Source organism: Oryctolagus cuniculus, chromosome 4 (genome assembly GCF_051225735.1).
Source record: "Oryctolagus cuniculus isolate XC-2025 breed Fujian yellow rabbit chromosome 4, ASM5122573v1, whole genome shotgun sequence".
Taxonomy (NCBI): Eukaryota; Metazoa; Chordata; class Mammalia; order Lagomorpha; family Leporidae; genus Oryctolagus; species Oryctolagus cuniculus.
The window spans coordinates 54380637-54396957 of NC_142870.1; the positions used below are offsets into that span (position 1 = coordinate 54380637).

Sequence of the window (16321 nt, forward strand, 5' to 3'; positions counted from 1 at the left end):
GCAAGTAGGATTTGCAGATTTTACCACTTTTCTAGGAGAAAATGTAGCCTATTCACAACTTTGTGCCGCTTAATTGTTGTGTAGCTTTTGTAGATCTTTGGTCATCTTATTCCCCTTCTTACCTCGTGGCTACCTTTTGAGCACATAACTTACTGAAATTTCTTTGAGCTCATTAAAGAAAATGAAACTTTTAGTGCCTTTTTTTTTTATTTTTTGACAGGCAGAGTGGACAGTGAGAGAGAGAGAGAGAGAGAGAGAGAGAGAAAGGTCTTCCTTTGCCGTTGGTTCACCCTCCAATGGCCGCCGCGGCCGGCGCACCGCGCTGATCCAATGGCAGGAGCCAGGTACTTATCCTGGTCTCCCATGGCGGGCAGGGCCCAAGGACTTGGGCCATCCTCCACTGCACTCCCTGGCCACAGCAGAGAGCTGGCCTGGAAGAGGGGCAACTGGGACAGAATCCGGCGCCCTGACCGGGACTAGAACCCGGTGTGCTGGCGCCGCAAGGCGGAGGATTAGCCTAGTGAGCCACGGTGCTGGCCTAAAACTTTTAGTGTTAATAACCAATGTAGGCCAGCACTGCAGTTCACTAGGCTAATCCTCTGCCTGCTGTGCCTGCACCCTGGGTTCTAGTTCCGGTCGGGGCACTGGATTCTGTCCCGGTTGCTCCTCTTCCAGTCCAGCTCTCTGCTGTGGCCTAGGAAGGCAGTGGAGGATGGCCCAAGTGCTTGGGTGCTAAACCCGCAGGGGAGACCAGGAGGAAGCACCTGGCTCCTGGCTTCGGATCGGCGCTGCATGCCAGCCACAGCAGCCATTTTGGGGGGTGAACCAACAGAAGCAAGACCTTTCTCTCTGTCTCTCTCTCTCACTGTCCACTCTGCCTGTCAAAAAAATAAAAAATAAAATAACCAATGTAGTGGGGGAGCAGGCACTGCTCGGAATACCTGCATCTCATATCTGAATATGAGGCTCTGCCCCTGATTTAAGCTTCCTGCTGATGTGCACCCTGGGAGGCAAGCAGGCAGTGGCTCAAATGATTGGGTTCCTGCTACCCATGTGGGAGAACAAGACTGAGTTCCTGGCTCCTGGCTCATCCTAGTGCAGACATTCCATCTCTCAAAATAAATAAAATGCATGAAAATTGGAACAAAAAAGATAACCATTTGGTATCCAATCTAAAAAGAGTTCCTCATACCTAGAGTGAATTCAATTCATCTGATTACTACTCTGGGTTCCATACATTCCTCCACTAGATCCTTGACTCCAGGTTCTACTAATAAGCACCTTGAAAGGCAGTGGTGATTGCTGAAGCAATTGGGTTTTTGCTACCCATGTGGGATACAGCTGGATGACATTCCCAGCTTTCGCCTCACTCTAGCCCTGTCCATCATGGGAACTTCAGGAGTGGACCAGTGGATGGGGCATCTCTTGCTCTCGCTCTCGCTCACTGTACCCCCGTCCCCACCATCCCTCAAATTTTTAAAAAAGAAAAATCATGCTCATACTTTTCCACCTTAACAGGGGTGGAGGTGAAAGGGAGGCTTCTCAGTCTCCTTCCAAACAGTTCCTCCTCTAGCCCCTCGCCTGTATCCCCCATTCCCTTCGTTCACTGGAATCTGTTCTCTATCCTCCTCGCAATCATTCCTTACACCTGCTGGGGCTCCTGTCACTCCACTACCATCACAGAGACCACCAGCAGCTTCCCCAGTCACACCATGGATAGTCTCTGCACTCATTCGTCTTCACTTTTCAACAGCCTGTAAAACCATAGGCTGTTTTACCCATCTTTATTTCTTCCTTGTGCTTCTTTGACCCCTTTTGCTCCTGTTTTCTCCTTATTCCATGATTCTTTTTTCTCAAGCTCACTTTGTTGGCTCATCTTCTGTCCTTCTCTTAAATGTCTATACTTCCCAGGGTTTGTTCCCAGTTTTGTTGCTCTTCATTTTGTCCCTAGATAATTTTGTTCATCCTTACTTTAGCCAGCAGTGTATTGGAGCCAGCTCTTGAGAAGCAGTTGTGCATATCTCTTCCCAGCTATTTGTTCCATGGCCATCATGTTGGTAGTTGATATTGACCAAGATGGGAGTATTTGCACCATGAAGATCAGCAAAAGCTGTAGATCAGAGCTTAATTTTTGTGTTTTTTTCACTTTTTTTTTTCTAAGAGGCAGAGTGGACAGTGAGAGAGAGAGACAGACAGAGAAAAAGGTCTTCCTTTGCCATTAGTTCACCCTCCAATGGCCGCTGCGGCCGGCGCACCGCGCTGATCTGAAGCCGGGAGCCAGGTGCTTCTCCTGGTCTCCCATGGGGTGCAGGGCCCAAGCACTTGGGCCATCCTCCACTGCACTCCCGGGCCATAGCAGAGAGCTGGCCTGGAAGAGGGGCAACCAGGACAGAATCCGGTGCCCCAACCGGGACTAGAACCCAGTGTGCCAGTGCCGCAAGGCGGAGGATTAGCCTGTTGAGCCGCGGCGCTGGCCCCACTTTTTCTAGAATTAGTTTTAACAACACACCACTGGCTCAGCAGTGACATTTGTGTCCCCAATTCTGAAACCACTGTCTCACACTTTCGGAGCTCTGGAAATTATTTCCAGCTTATTTCCTTCCAGCTTCTCTTGAATATCTGCTGGATCCCATTATTTTTTCCCAAAGCTGCCTTGTTGCCCTAGTCCATGGTTTTGGTAATGGCCACACCAGTCTCCTGCTATCCTTGCAGAAAGCAAAACTTGTTGCTCTCTCACCCACTGTATTTAATTGACAAAGATGAATGTCCCTACAGAATACTTTCCCTTACAAGGGCAGTAAAATATGGGCTCTAAGCAAAGGAAAATAAGTACAAGAAGAGTTGATGAACTCAGAAGTCAAGTGGGTACACAAAGCTCATGCCATACAGTCTAGCCAGCACAGACTGCCAGTTAATTCTACTTCCTGAATTGCATTGAATCCATCTTTGCTGACAACCATAATATTCCAGTTTCCTTACCCTTAGAAGAATACTCCTTTCCACACTCAAATTTACTTTCCACCATGCTTCCAGAGAGTTTTTTCCTAAAATCAATCCTGATCTTGCGACACCACCATCCCCTTACCTTAGAAACTTTCTGTAGCTTTCCACTGCCTTTGGGACAAAATCTATTTTTTTTTTCATTTGTTGACAGGCAGAGTTAGAGAGAGAGAGACAGAGAGAGTTATACAGTGAGAGAGAGAGACAGAGAGAAAGATCTTCCTTCCGTTGGTTCACCCCCAGATGGCCGCTATGGCCGGCACACCGCACCAATCCAAAGCCTGGAGCCAGGTGCTTCCTCCTGGTCTCCCATGCGGGTGCAGGGCCCAAGCACTTGGGCCATCCTCCACTGCCTTCCCGGGCCACAGCAGAGAGCTGGACTGGAAGAGGAGCAACCGGGACAGAATCCGGCGCCCCAACTAGGACTAGAACCCAGGGTGCCGGCGCTGCAGGCAGAGGGTTAGCCAAGTGAGCTGTGGCGCCAGCCATGTAGCTTTCCACTGCTTTTGGGACAAAGTCTAAACCCACACCCAGAAAAAAATCTCCTCCAGGAGATGGTTGGTTCATCCTTCAAGACTAAGCTTCAATATCACTATTCAACAAAGCTTCCCTGGCTCCCATAGGCACTGCTTCTGTTTTATACCTATATCATGTATCTATATCTTTATATCTACATATAGATATATATCCTAAAGGACCTCTAGTTGAGGAAACATTTAAGCAAATTATAGAAAGTATGATAGATGCCACACTATAAAAGAGAATACAAGTTCCAGGGAAAGGCCTTGCAGTTACTGTTTGGGACACCCACATCCTATGCCTGAACATCTGGGTTGGAGTCCCAGTTCTACTTCCACTTCCAGCTTCCAGTCTGTGTGCACCCTGAGAGACAGCACATGATGACTTAGGTACTTTGCTCCCTGCCATCCAAAGGGGAGACCTGCACTGGGTTTCTGGCCCCCAGACTCATCCTGATTCAGCTCTGGCTTTTGCAGGCATTTGGGAAGTGAACCAACAGCTGGGGACACTCTCTTCTGTCTGTCTCTGTCTCTCTTCCCACCCAGTAAATTTAATATTTTTTTAAAAAGAGTACAAGGTTCAAAAATAACTGGAAAGAACCAGAGGGACATAATCGTAGCTCATGTCACATTCTTTTGCTGTTATTAGATGTCTTTCTCTCCCCCAAGAATGGGAGGCGTTTATATCCTTCCAGCATAGCAAGAAGTAAAGAGTAGGTGTGCAATAGTAATTGTATTTTGGATCAGGGGGATGGATGCATGAAAAGGAATTGCAACAACTACCTAAAACTATCAACAACATTTTCAACAAATTCCAGTGATCCTTGCTTTCTGTCTTCTATTACCAACTTTACTTAGAGTAGAGTTAGTGGGAGTATATGAATTTGCAACTGGTGTATCCTTACACTGAGTAAGCTAAACCCTTGCCTTGGGAACTCCTCCTTGTGGTTCAGTGAGTCTAGAAGCTGTTAGCCTTCAGAGAGGAGCTTAGGGCCTCGCCTTTTCAGTCAGCCTTTTGCTAAACACATCAAAGAAGTCTGTCACTTGATGGTTCATTTGCTTTACAACTTGCCAGAGTCTCAGGCAAGAGATCCAAATTAAAAGATCTGTGTTATTTCTCATAGTCTTTTGCTCAACGGTAAGGGGAAAATCCCCAGAGCTGCATCACATCACCAAACAATGCATTCAGTTAAGCTGGGAGATTGGGGGGAAAAAAAAACTAACAATGCTGTGCTCAACCTTTATAGTTCAGTTTCATATAGCCCTGGTTCCTTCTGTTCATGCATAAAGTTGTCTTCTGTTCATGCATAAAGTTGTCTCTAAACTCTAGACAGGGATTCTCAGTCCTGGCTGAATAAGGAAAAGAGAAGAGAAGAGAAGGCAAGAGGAGGGGAGGGAAAGAAAAGAAATACCAGATTCTTAACTCTAGAGACTCAGAGTTAGACTTGCAGTAGGCCCAGGCATCAGGGGTTTTTGTTTTGTGTTTTGTGTTTTGTTTTTGTTTTTGTTTTTGGGAAGTGCACCAGTTGATTCTAATGTGTAATCAGGATTGAAATTACGTACCTAGAATCAAGACCAGAAAACTTTATACTTAGCCTGGAATTTGCTTCATGTGAATGCTTCCTCCTTATTTTCAGGTCTCTGCATAATTATCACCTTCTCAGTTGATATTCTCCGGTAACCTTGCTTTAACTAGGAAGAGAGTCAGCCTCCTGCATCACCTTGTTAAATCAGAGCACTAACTGTAATCTGTAAATTACTTGTGAATTTATTTTTTTATTTATTGTCTGTCCCTCCTACTAGGTTGGGAATGTCATCTACCATTGCGTGAGTGTCAGCTGTGGGTCTAGGTATTTGTGGGGCTCATTCGAGGCTGAATCAAGAAGGGGAGAAGGAGCTGGAAGAGTAAATATAGGCGAAAGTTTGACAGGAAGGAAAGCCACACTTAGAAAAGAGTCAGGATATTTTCAGTGGTTGACTCAAGTCAAGAGTTTTAAATTGCAGTGCCAAAGATTGACTAGTCCTACTACTTCTTTTTTTTTTTTTTTTTTTTTTTTTTTGACAGTGAGAGAGAGAGACAGAGAGAAAGGTCTTCCTTTGCCGTTGGTTCACCCTCCAATGGCCGCCGCGGCCAGCGCGCTATGGCCAGCGCACCCCGCTGATCCGATGGCAGGAGCCAGGAGCCAGGTGCTTTTCCTGGTCTCCCATGGGGTGCAGGGCCCAAGCACCTGGGCCATCCTCCACTGCACTCCCTGGCCACAGCAGAGAGCTGGCCTGGAAGAGGGGCAACCGGGACAGAATCCGGCGCCCCAACTGGGACTAGAACCTGGTGTGCCGGCGCCGCTAGGCGGAGGATTAGCCTAGTGAGCCGCGGCGCCGGCCTCTACTACTTCTTTACAAAAGAAAATGAAAGTTCACAACGTAATACATGCTTATAAAACATTCAGGCAATATTGCTCAAAGTGAAATTACTAAACCCCACTTCCCAAGAGTTTTGTTTACAGTTTGGTGTTTATAATTGGAAGCATTTTATGATGTGCAAACAAATAATATACAGTTTGATTTTAAAAAACTGAATATTTTAAAAAATATGTTAGTCAAAAATATGTTGCATGTAAACATGTAGTCAAAGGATGGAGTTGCCCTATAGTAAGACAAATATAATGGTAACTCAAAAACTTAAGGTAAACTTTGTTTTCATAATATAATCTAGTTACTGAGTGATGGGTTTTCCAAGGTGTTCAGTTCCCTTTATATAACCCTGTATTTCTCTTATATTCATTCTCTTTCTGTCTTTACCCCTGAAAATTTAGTCTTATTACACCAACTATTAGTGAAGGTGTTATTAGTGAAGTTAGTTATTTTAAGATTAAATTCTCCTTCCAAAACTGGGGCTCACATTAAAATTGTGCTAAATGATGATAAATTTGGTAATACCAGCCATACCTTCTCACTTTGACACAGTTTAGCTCTTTCGGAACATGTATGCAAGGGTATGTTCATGGAAAGTAGAATTAAATTAGAGCAAAAAAAATTATATCAAATTTTTTTCATAATATACATTTTCTGTGAACCTTTTGAAGACCATCTCATATGCATGGATTTCAGGGTTTTTGTTAATCAAAATAAATTTATTTTAATTGCCCACAGACTTTGAAGTTCCTTTGCATGGTAGCCAGTAGGTTAAGCCTGACTCTTTCCCAATTTTTATAAATACAGCTTTGCTAGAATACAGCTGTGTTCATTCATCTACATATTCTCTATAGCTGCTTTTTTGCTGCAATAGCAGAAATGAGTAGTTGCAGTAGCAACTATCTAGCTTATAAAATCTAAAATAATTACTATTTAATGCTTTAAGAGAAAAAATGATTCCTATCTTTGTAGATCAAAACATGTAGTATCAGAATGGGCAGTTGGTCTTATGGTTAAGTCGCCACTTGGGATGCCCACATCCCATATTGGAGTGCCTGAATTGAAGTCCCTGCAGGTCCCACTTCCAATTCCAACTGCCTACTAATGCACACCCTGGGAGGCAGCAGATGATGGCACAAGTACTTGGATCCCTGCCACCCACATGGGAGACTTGGATTGAGTTCCAGGTCCCTGGCTTCAGCCTCACCTGTCCCTTGCTATTATAGGCTTTTTAGGAGTAAAACAATGGATGGAAGATCATTCTGTGTCCATCTCTGTCTCTCCCTCTGTGCCTCTCTGCCTTTCAAATAAGATGAAAATAAATAAACAAATTTTAAAGGCGGTTTCTTCTATAATCAGAGCAAACTAACTGAGCCCAGTGTACAAATATGAGAATACAGTCTGGGTTCTACATCTCTAGGACGTGCATGATGGCTTTTTATAGGAAGAAAGTCAGCCAAAGCATTGGCAAGTGGTAGGGTGGGGAGTGAACAGGGTGGCATGTTGCATCTAGTTGGATCTTGTCTTCCTGTCAGGCAGGTCACATCTTCTCCTTTTCTGTTCCATCCTGTCCCAAGAGGAACAGTCTTCATTGCAGATGTGGCCAAGGTCTTCCAAATACCTGTAGGTTAGATCCTTTGAATTTAAACCAGTCTGTCCTGTCTTTGCTGACAAGCTTCATAAATCATTTGACTGAACAATTAAAGGGCTGGGCGCCTTGTTGAATACAGCTCCAGGTGCAGTGGGATGACCCTCACCTCCCCCTAGCTGCTCAGCATACGAAGTAGGGGACCCCACACAATGTTGGCTGTGAAGCAAACACCATGAGGCATTTGGATTTCATCTCCTGGGTTTCTGTTTTCTTCCAATCCCAAGTAATGTTGGAAACGTCTCTCTGGAGATGGCTCACAAATCTTCCTGTGATAAATGTCTGAATGTTTACATTGGCCTGCTCTGGAAAGGTGCAGTGCCACTGCAGGTGGAAAACATTACGACAGGCTCACCAGGACTGATCACCTCCTGTGTACTCTGTACGTACGTAGGCTCATGTCTCTTATGAATGCTTCCTTCTATGGAGCTGATGGTGTCACAAGCTGTTGTCTTGTGAGTAAATCATATACAGGCTGACCCTGAATTTGATTTAGAGTTAGGGTTAGAGTATTCCTTTTAAGTTTTGGATTATTATGAATTCTTTATTTTAATTCTCTTGTAGCTCCATGTTCAAAACATTGCCCCCAACAGAAAACAGGTGTTAATATGTTGTATCTGAGGAGCATTTGCTTTTAAGCTTCTATGGTTCAGGCTAGAGGATCCCTGTAATCTCAAATGTATACTTTTACATTTTCTAGAATCACCAGTTCCAGCCTGCCACTTTTGACTTGCTTTTACATGACTGTACATAGCTGTACAGTCTTCTACTAATTCATAGGATACGAGTAGCATAAAATTTTAGATAGCTGAGAAAAAATAAGGCTGATTTTGTGCCTGATTTGTCCAACTGAATGCTTAACATTCGCATGTGTGGATGTGATAGGCTTGATTTTTTTAATTTACCACTTTAGCCATTTTTAAACTTTTCATTTATTTGGGAAGCACAGAGAAACCAGGGAAACTCCGTCTCTGGTTTACCCCCCAAATGCCTGCAATGGCTAGGGCTAGGTCAGGGTCAAAGACAGGCACCAAGAATACAATCCGGATGTCCCATATGGGTGGCAGGAATCCAATGACTTGAGCCATCACCACTGGCTTCAAGGGTGTGCATTGTCAGGAAGTTAGAATCAAGAGCCAGAGCTATAAATTGAACCCAAATACTAATTTGGGAATATGGGCATCTTAACTAGGCAAGATCCCTGTTCCCATTTTAATTTCTTTCTTTCTTTTTTATTTTCTTAAGATTTTATTTATTTGAAAGGCAGAGTTACAGAGACAGAGAGAGATCTTCCATCCGTTGGTTCACTCCCCAAATGGCCGCAACAACTGGAACTGGGCTAATCCGTAGCCAGGAGCCTGGTGCTCTTCCATGTGGGTGCAGGGGCCCAAGGACTTGGGCCATCTTCCACTGATTTCCCAGGCCATTGCAGAGGGCTGGATTGGAAGTGGAGCAGCCAGGACTTTGAACTGGTGCCCATATGGGATGCTGACACTGCAGGAGGCAGCTTTAACTGCTACGCCACAGCACCACCCTCCCATTTTAATTTTTAAAATTAATTGTTTACTTGTTGGGGGAGAGGGCCAAGAGACAGACACAGATGTATAAAGAGAAAGAGCTCTTGTCTGCTGGTTTACTTCTCAGATGCCCACAATGGCAAGGGTTGGGTCAGGCCAAAGCCAAGAACGGAGAACCTAGTCTAAGCCATCCAAAATCCCCACTCCTGTGGCCTGAATTTTTCATGATGAAATTGGAACTAGGGCCTGTAGACTAAAGTGAATTGTCCAAAATGGTGAAGCCTGTTCCTTTAGGTGTTCAGACCAGATAGCTTCCTCTGTACTTACACATCTTACTTGTAAGACTTGCCCTTTAAAGCATGATTTAAACAAAAGGAAATACCAGAGACTTCAGTTTGGGTTCATGTTGCTTTCTCTGACGAATATGTATGTGTTCTGAGGCTCTCTGCTGTCTGCAAATCAGACATTCTTGCTGGGTTGCATCAGAGCCCAGGCGACATGATTGATGAAGAAAGGCCAGAGGAGGAATGACGTAATGGCTCGTGCAGCATTTACCTGCGAATTATCTCTAGCTGTGTACCGCTCGGTGTCTGTGTGACTCATGTCCTGAGGTACTGCCGTCCCTGTTATTCACCACCATTGCCTCACGCTTACCTCACCCTATGTTTCCCTCCTTTTCTTGCCAAATCTGATTAGAAACACTTTTGTTTTAAGCCCATGTTTATGAAGCCATAAGTGGACTTTGTACCAATGACCATATGGAGAGAATAAAGAAGGTTAGAACAGGTAACCTTCTTTGACTCAGTCAAATCAACTTGATATCTTCCTCAGTTTAGTACATTAAACACTTCCAGAGCACCTACTATGTGCTGTGAACTCAACTTTCAATGTTTTCTTCCTCTAAATGGCTCTTTTGCCTGTCAGCTTCAGTTTAACAAATTCACACACACACACACACACACAAAGTAAAGGCTGGTGGTACAGGGGATTAAAGTCCCAGCCTGCAGTGCCAGTATCCCATATAGCCACTGGTTCATGTCCCAGCTGCTCCTCTTCCAGTCCAGCTCCTTGCTAATGCACCTGGGAGGCTGGTGGAGTATGGCCCAAGTCCTTGGGCCCCTGGAACACACATGGGAGACCTGGAAGAAGCTCCTGGCTTCTCTTCTATTCTTCTCTTCTTCTCTTCCTGGCTTTGAGCTTCAAATTGGCTCAACTCTGGCCATTACTGGCATTTGGGGAATGAGCCAGCAGATGGAAGATCTCTTTCTCTCTGTGTGTCTCTACCTCTCTCTCTGTAACTCTGTTTCAAATAAATAAAATAATATTAAAAAAAAAACTGTAGCAAGTGTATATGCTTTCACATGTAGGGTTTCCTTTAAACCTCAAAGCAACCCTGTGAAGCAGTTGTAACCTACACCCATTTTAGAGGTGATACCATTGATCCAGTTCAGTTAGCTAATGTGTCAGAATGGGATTGGAATGCTGATCTCTTAACACCAAGTACGTTTCCACTGCCCCACAAATGTCTTTGATTTATGTACTCAGAGTTTTTATAAGGAAAATGTCCATTTCTCTTAAGATAATTGGTATCCTCAACATGTTATCACATAATCTAATGTCTGAAGGCATTTACAGGACATAACCAGACAGCCAGTAAAGATTCAATCTCATGAATAGAAAACCCAACTCATACATAATACTAAATCTCATCTTATTCAAGGAAGTGGACTTCATAACCACCGCGCATCCCTTTCTTTCCTGTATTTGTGCGGCTATTAGTACCTTGAATTGTTGAAATTTTGTTGCTGAAAGTATTCTTTTTTCTCAGATTGCTTGCTATGTCTTTTTGGTTCAATAATCAGTGTGAATTACAGGTGACTGCTTAATTATTATTGCTAGGAAGCAGACTTTCTTAAAGAAGTTTTTTTTTTTGTTTGTTTAAGATTTATTTATTTATTTGAAAGAGTTACAGAGAGAGAGGGAGACACAGAGAGTGAGAAAGATCTTCCATCTGCTGGTTAGCACCCCAAATGACTGCAACAACTGGGGCTGGACCAGGCTGGAGCCAGGACCTCCATTTGGGTCTCCCTCTGGGTACAGAGGTCCAAGTGCTTGCGCCATCTTTCCATTTCCCAGGCACTTTAACAGGGAGTTGGATCGGAAGTGGGTCAGGCAGGGCTGGAACCAGTGCTCACATGGGGTGCCAGTGTTGCAGGGAGCAACTTAACCTGCTGTGCTACAACACTGGCCCCAAGAGAAGTTTAGGTGGGACGCTAGGGCCCTCAGTTTAGGTTGGGATCTCAAAGGGAAGCCCCTCTCTGGGTCCCAATGTCTGTGTGTAAGAATCCCCTTGGGTTCTTAGTAAAAATGTAGATTCCAGGGCTTTATCCTCTATCTACAATTATGGGATGTGGCTCAGGAATGTGATATTAATAGCATCCAACATTCCTGGGGATTCTTATGAAGCTTTTCCCACCACCCCCAAATTTAAGAACCACTCATTTAGGAAATGTATGGTGTAAAAAAAACAAAATTCTCAAAGAGTAACATTTTAACAAACTAATTCTCGCTATTCTAAAGATATATTTTTTTCCTATAAATTTTATGGTATAAAATATGACCAGAAATATTTGTTTTAAGGAAAATTTATAAAACTTTGTCTTAGGAGAAAATTTTAATTATAAGATATATGCAAAATGTTAGGAGTCATAATAAACACATTTCAGTACAAGGAAAAGATGGTTCTTGTGAGTTCAGAAAGTGTGTTTTGTGAAATTTCTTTCATTATCCAGGAAGGGGAAAGACTAAAAGGAGTAGAGAATGCAGGAAAAGTCTTCTTTGTCTTTGAAGATCCCAATCCTTTGTTCTCCTTTTCTCCAGAATACAGCTGCTTCCTACATACAGCCCCTCTGCCACAGGCCAGCTGTGTCCCATTCATCCCCACCTCCACCACTGCTCTTTCAACCCATATATACAAGAAAAAGAATGGGGAATGGTAGAAAGGAGAAAAGCAATTTGGTAGGAAGTAGAATTGAAGTTGTATTTAAAAAGAAAAAAAAAAAGGCAAGCAAGATGCTAAATTCCCTTCAGACATTAGGCCAGAAACCCCTTAGCCATAACTTCCTTGGTGAAATTTGTTGTAGTCATTGTGGGATGCAGGTATATTAGGGGGTATCTGGAAAAACTGGCCCCAGTTGTACTGTTCTTGCTAAGATAACCTTCGAATACTAATGTCCCACCCCCCATAAATGATATTTACTCTTTCTAAAATTTTGTTTTTGTTGTCTTTAAATTATTTCCTTTGTATATGTCATTTCCCTAAGTAACCTCCAAATTTCTATATGACTAGAATATTTTTGTAATTCTTATGAATATTTTTCCAGAACCTTTGTTTCTTCTTTCCCAATAATTATCATAACTACTTCACACAGTTGGACAAATTTGAGGCCTACCTTTCACCTCTTTCAATGAGGTGATCATCTATAATTTTGTACTGCAAAGACTTTTTTTTTTTTTTTGAAAAAAAAAAGTATCTCCTCTCTTTAGTCATGAAGACTGTCATTCAAATTCCAGATTTTAGTTTTACTCTTTTATTTTGTGTTATTTAAACTCAGCTTTGGGATGATAAAAATCTATGTTGTTTAATATCTTTTCTTCCCATACAACTTGAGTTGCACGCAACCCTTAGAATGAGACTCCTAGAAATTGCTACTTAAGAAATTAAAGCTAAGAACAAATGTTCTGGACTCTGTTTTGAATCAGATAATCAAATTAGTGATTGCAGCCTGTCAGCCAAAGTAAACAGCATTCTTGATGGGTAAAACCATGCACTGTCTTGAGCTAAGTGATTACTTAATCACTATAAGCTTTTTAAATTGAACTATCATTTTTATTAAAAAAGAAAAAGATTCTGTTATTTATTTATTTATTTAGGCACAGCAACAGGGGTGGGGTTGGGGAGATCTTCCTTGTGCTGGTGCACTTCCCAAATGGCTGCAACAGCCAGACCCATAGCCATAAGCCAGGAACTCCATCTTGATCTTCCACAGGGTTGCAGAGGTCCAAGTACTTGGACCAGTTTCCACTTCCTTTCCAAGTAAATAAGCAGGGAGCTGGATCAGAAGTTAAGCAGCCAAAACCCAAACTGGCACTACAGTATGTGATAGCAGTTTGGCAAGCAGTGGCTTAATGCACTGGGCCATCCCATCCCTAATTGACCTATCTTTAATATGTATGGAGAAGGATAAAAAATTATTTTAAAGTATTTTTGTTTGGTCTGGTTTTATGTATGTACTCTTTATCCAAAACGTGAACATGTACATCTTCATAACTCTTTCAGTGTATACTGGTTTTCTTAGTGCCTAAGCTGGTTATTTTCTACATGACATATATACCATCTCATGCCTATACTTTTCTCAGACTTGCTATGTTTCTTTGTCGTTGGCATTGATAAACCTATTGGCAGATGTTTAAAACTGTAAGAAAAGGAAAAATCACCTGTCATTTTCTGCTCCAATTCCCTTTGTTGCTTTTTGTATTTCTCTTCATGACCATGAGAATCATTGATTTGAGTATCTCATAATTGCCCTTTTTATCTTTGATTCACTGAGATGAAAATATCTCTCCTGAATTTTCATTTAACCAGAGAACCATGTAGATTATTTTAGTAACATGTCCACAAAACTGATTTGCCCTGTTTCGCTAATCCATTTTGTGTAAAATATCAAATTCTAGAAATCAATATTTGTACATATATCATGGGAAAAAGAAGATGATATAATGAGAAAAGGAAAATCATGAAATATGCAAAATTCTAATAAGGAGAAATCAGCAAGAGATCCATATGCAATGAAAAAGAGAGGGGAAGAAACCTACCCACCGCCAGGTTCCTGTGGCGGAGAATTGGCCCAGAATTTACACAAATTTAACTCTAACTGCAATTCAATGCCAAATTCCAAAGTGTGTTAAATCAGACAAGTGCTTTGGTGATGTAAACTAGAGTGTTGTAAAGCTAAATCAAGCCTTGTGGCTTTGACTGCCACTGCTGTGAATCATGGTATAGAACAGACAGGTTATCTATCATTGAGAATGATATGTTAGCCTTTTGATGGCAACAGGGAGTTGGTAACAACTAGCCACAAAGGGAGTAGAGACAGCAATCTGTTGGTAACTGTGCACAAGCTTATTCTCTCAGTCTCTCAACATTGGTCATTGCATAGCATGTGACTGTTAGTTTTCTTAAGTAGTTATGTTCTAATTTTCTTGCAGTTTGGGAAACTGAGGACTCCATGGACATTAGGGGTTGGAGATGGTTTCCCCAACACAGCCTTCTCCATGAAATATACACATATTAGCTTCTACTAATTTCCACCTTCCTGATGTTTATACTAAGATAATTAGTGCCGCTGCTCTTGGAGATAATCTCTTCTCTCACATCTGGGTTTAAGTCTTTCAGTAAAGCTGCTTAAACAGTGGGGAGGAAGGAACCTTTCCCTAACATTAAGGTCATTCCTGATAAAGGTAACTAACTGCTCCACCCCTCCTTCTCAATTAGCTCCCCTGCCAGCAATAGCATAGACTTCAGCTAGTGCCAAATATTCTACCACCATAAGGACTTGCTTGATAAAGCCTATCCCTGGTAAAGAAAAAAGCAGCCAAATGTTCCCAAACTAAAATTTAACAAGGTTTCCATATGAGATGCAACCAGGGCACCTTTCATCTAAGTGTTAATATGTGTTTTTGTAGCCATTGGTATCCTGAAATTCTCATTCTTGTAAAGACTAGAAAACCCAGGAAATGCTGGTCATGTCAAGATGGAAATTTTCTCTAGCTGCAGAAAGTTTGGACTTTGATGAAAAGAATGACAATGTCAAAGACAGGGAACAACTGCGGGATTCATATGCTGATCCTTCCATATAATTAAACTCTGGGTGAAGAGGATTAATGTCTTGCTGTGGCTCTGGTGCTTTCCATGGAGAATTGGCATAGTGTCAGCAGTACTAGTTGCTGAGTAACTGACTAGTTGAAGCGAAGTGATTTCATAGATTCCTGGACTGAGAGGGATTAATCAATGATTTCAAAGTGCTCAGATCATTCTATAAATATAGAGGGGGGGGTGGCACTGTGGCGCAGTGGGTTAACGCCCTGGCCTGAAGCGCCGGCATCCCATATGGGCACTGGTTCTAGTCCCAGCTGCTCTTCTTCCGATCCAGCTGTCTGCTGTTGCCTGGGATAGCAGTAGAAGATGGCCTAAGTCCTTGGGCCCCTGCACTCATGTGGGAGACCTGGAAGAAGCTCCTGGCTCCTGGAGTCGGATCCACACAGCTCTGGCCGTTACGGCCATCTGGGGAGTGAACTAGTGGATGGAAGACCTCTCTCTCTCTCTCTCTCTCTCTCCCCCTCTCCCTCTCTCTCTCTCTCTCTCTACCTCTTTCTGTAACTCTGCCTGTCAAATAAATAAAATACATCTTTAAAAAAAAAAAGAGAGAGGTATTTTTCTCTGACACTGATTTTTTGATTCATATGTAATAGTTTTAGCCTCAGCATCTACCAAGTCTTTACAACAGTTGCTAAGAAATCATAAAATTGGTCTTCATGGTAGCAGCAGGAAAAATAAAATATCTATGCCCTTTAAATATTAGAACATCCTTGAATGAGAATTCAAATTGAATGCAGGTGACTAAATTTAGTGAAGCCATTTCAACTTGACTGCTCAAAGCTTTGTCCCCTATTTGAAGAAATTAATAGATTTTAGCCAAACCTACAGTATTACCAATAATATAAAACCCATCTTTAATTTACTTTCCCATTGTCCTGAAACAAAATGGCAGCTGACATAAATTTCCACATATTTTACTGAAGGAGTTTGAGATTTCAATAGCAGTAATAGCAATGGTATCACTATAAGCAGGAACTGAATTGTCTGCCCCTGTTAGCAGCCTTAGCAGTCCACAACATTAATGGGCCATGAAAACTGGAGAGCTAGGGTGACTGTGGGTCAGAGCGAACATACATAGGCAAGCACAGTGTAGGGGAAACTTTCATCACCTCCACTACACTGAGCCTTTTCTCTTGATAGAGTAAGCTCTTAATTTCCTCAGGTTGTTAATCTGGCACCTTTCACGAACATCAGTGTTCACTTGGGAAAATAAAAAAGCAAACAGTCAAAACATCTAAGTGTTAAGGGGAAAGAAAATCAACAGAGGAAATTACAGTAGCACTTGATA

At 42.4% G+C, this 16321-nt stretch overlaps 2 protein-coding genes across 21 annotated transcripts in view; one reads left to right on the forward strand and one right to left on the reverse strand.

The window, feature by feature from the left end:
* The window catches only part of CMSS1 (cms1 ribosomal small subunit homolog), a 406733-nt gene that overhangs the window by 193990 nt on the left and 196422 nt on the right, over positions 1-16321 (forward strand). The window lies entirely within an intron of this gene.
* Positions 1-16321, reverse strand: part of FILIP1L (filamin A interacting protein 1 like) — a 299608-nt gene that overhangs the window by 180914 nt on the left and 102373 nt on the right. The window lies entirely within an intron of this gene.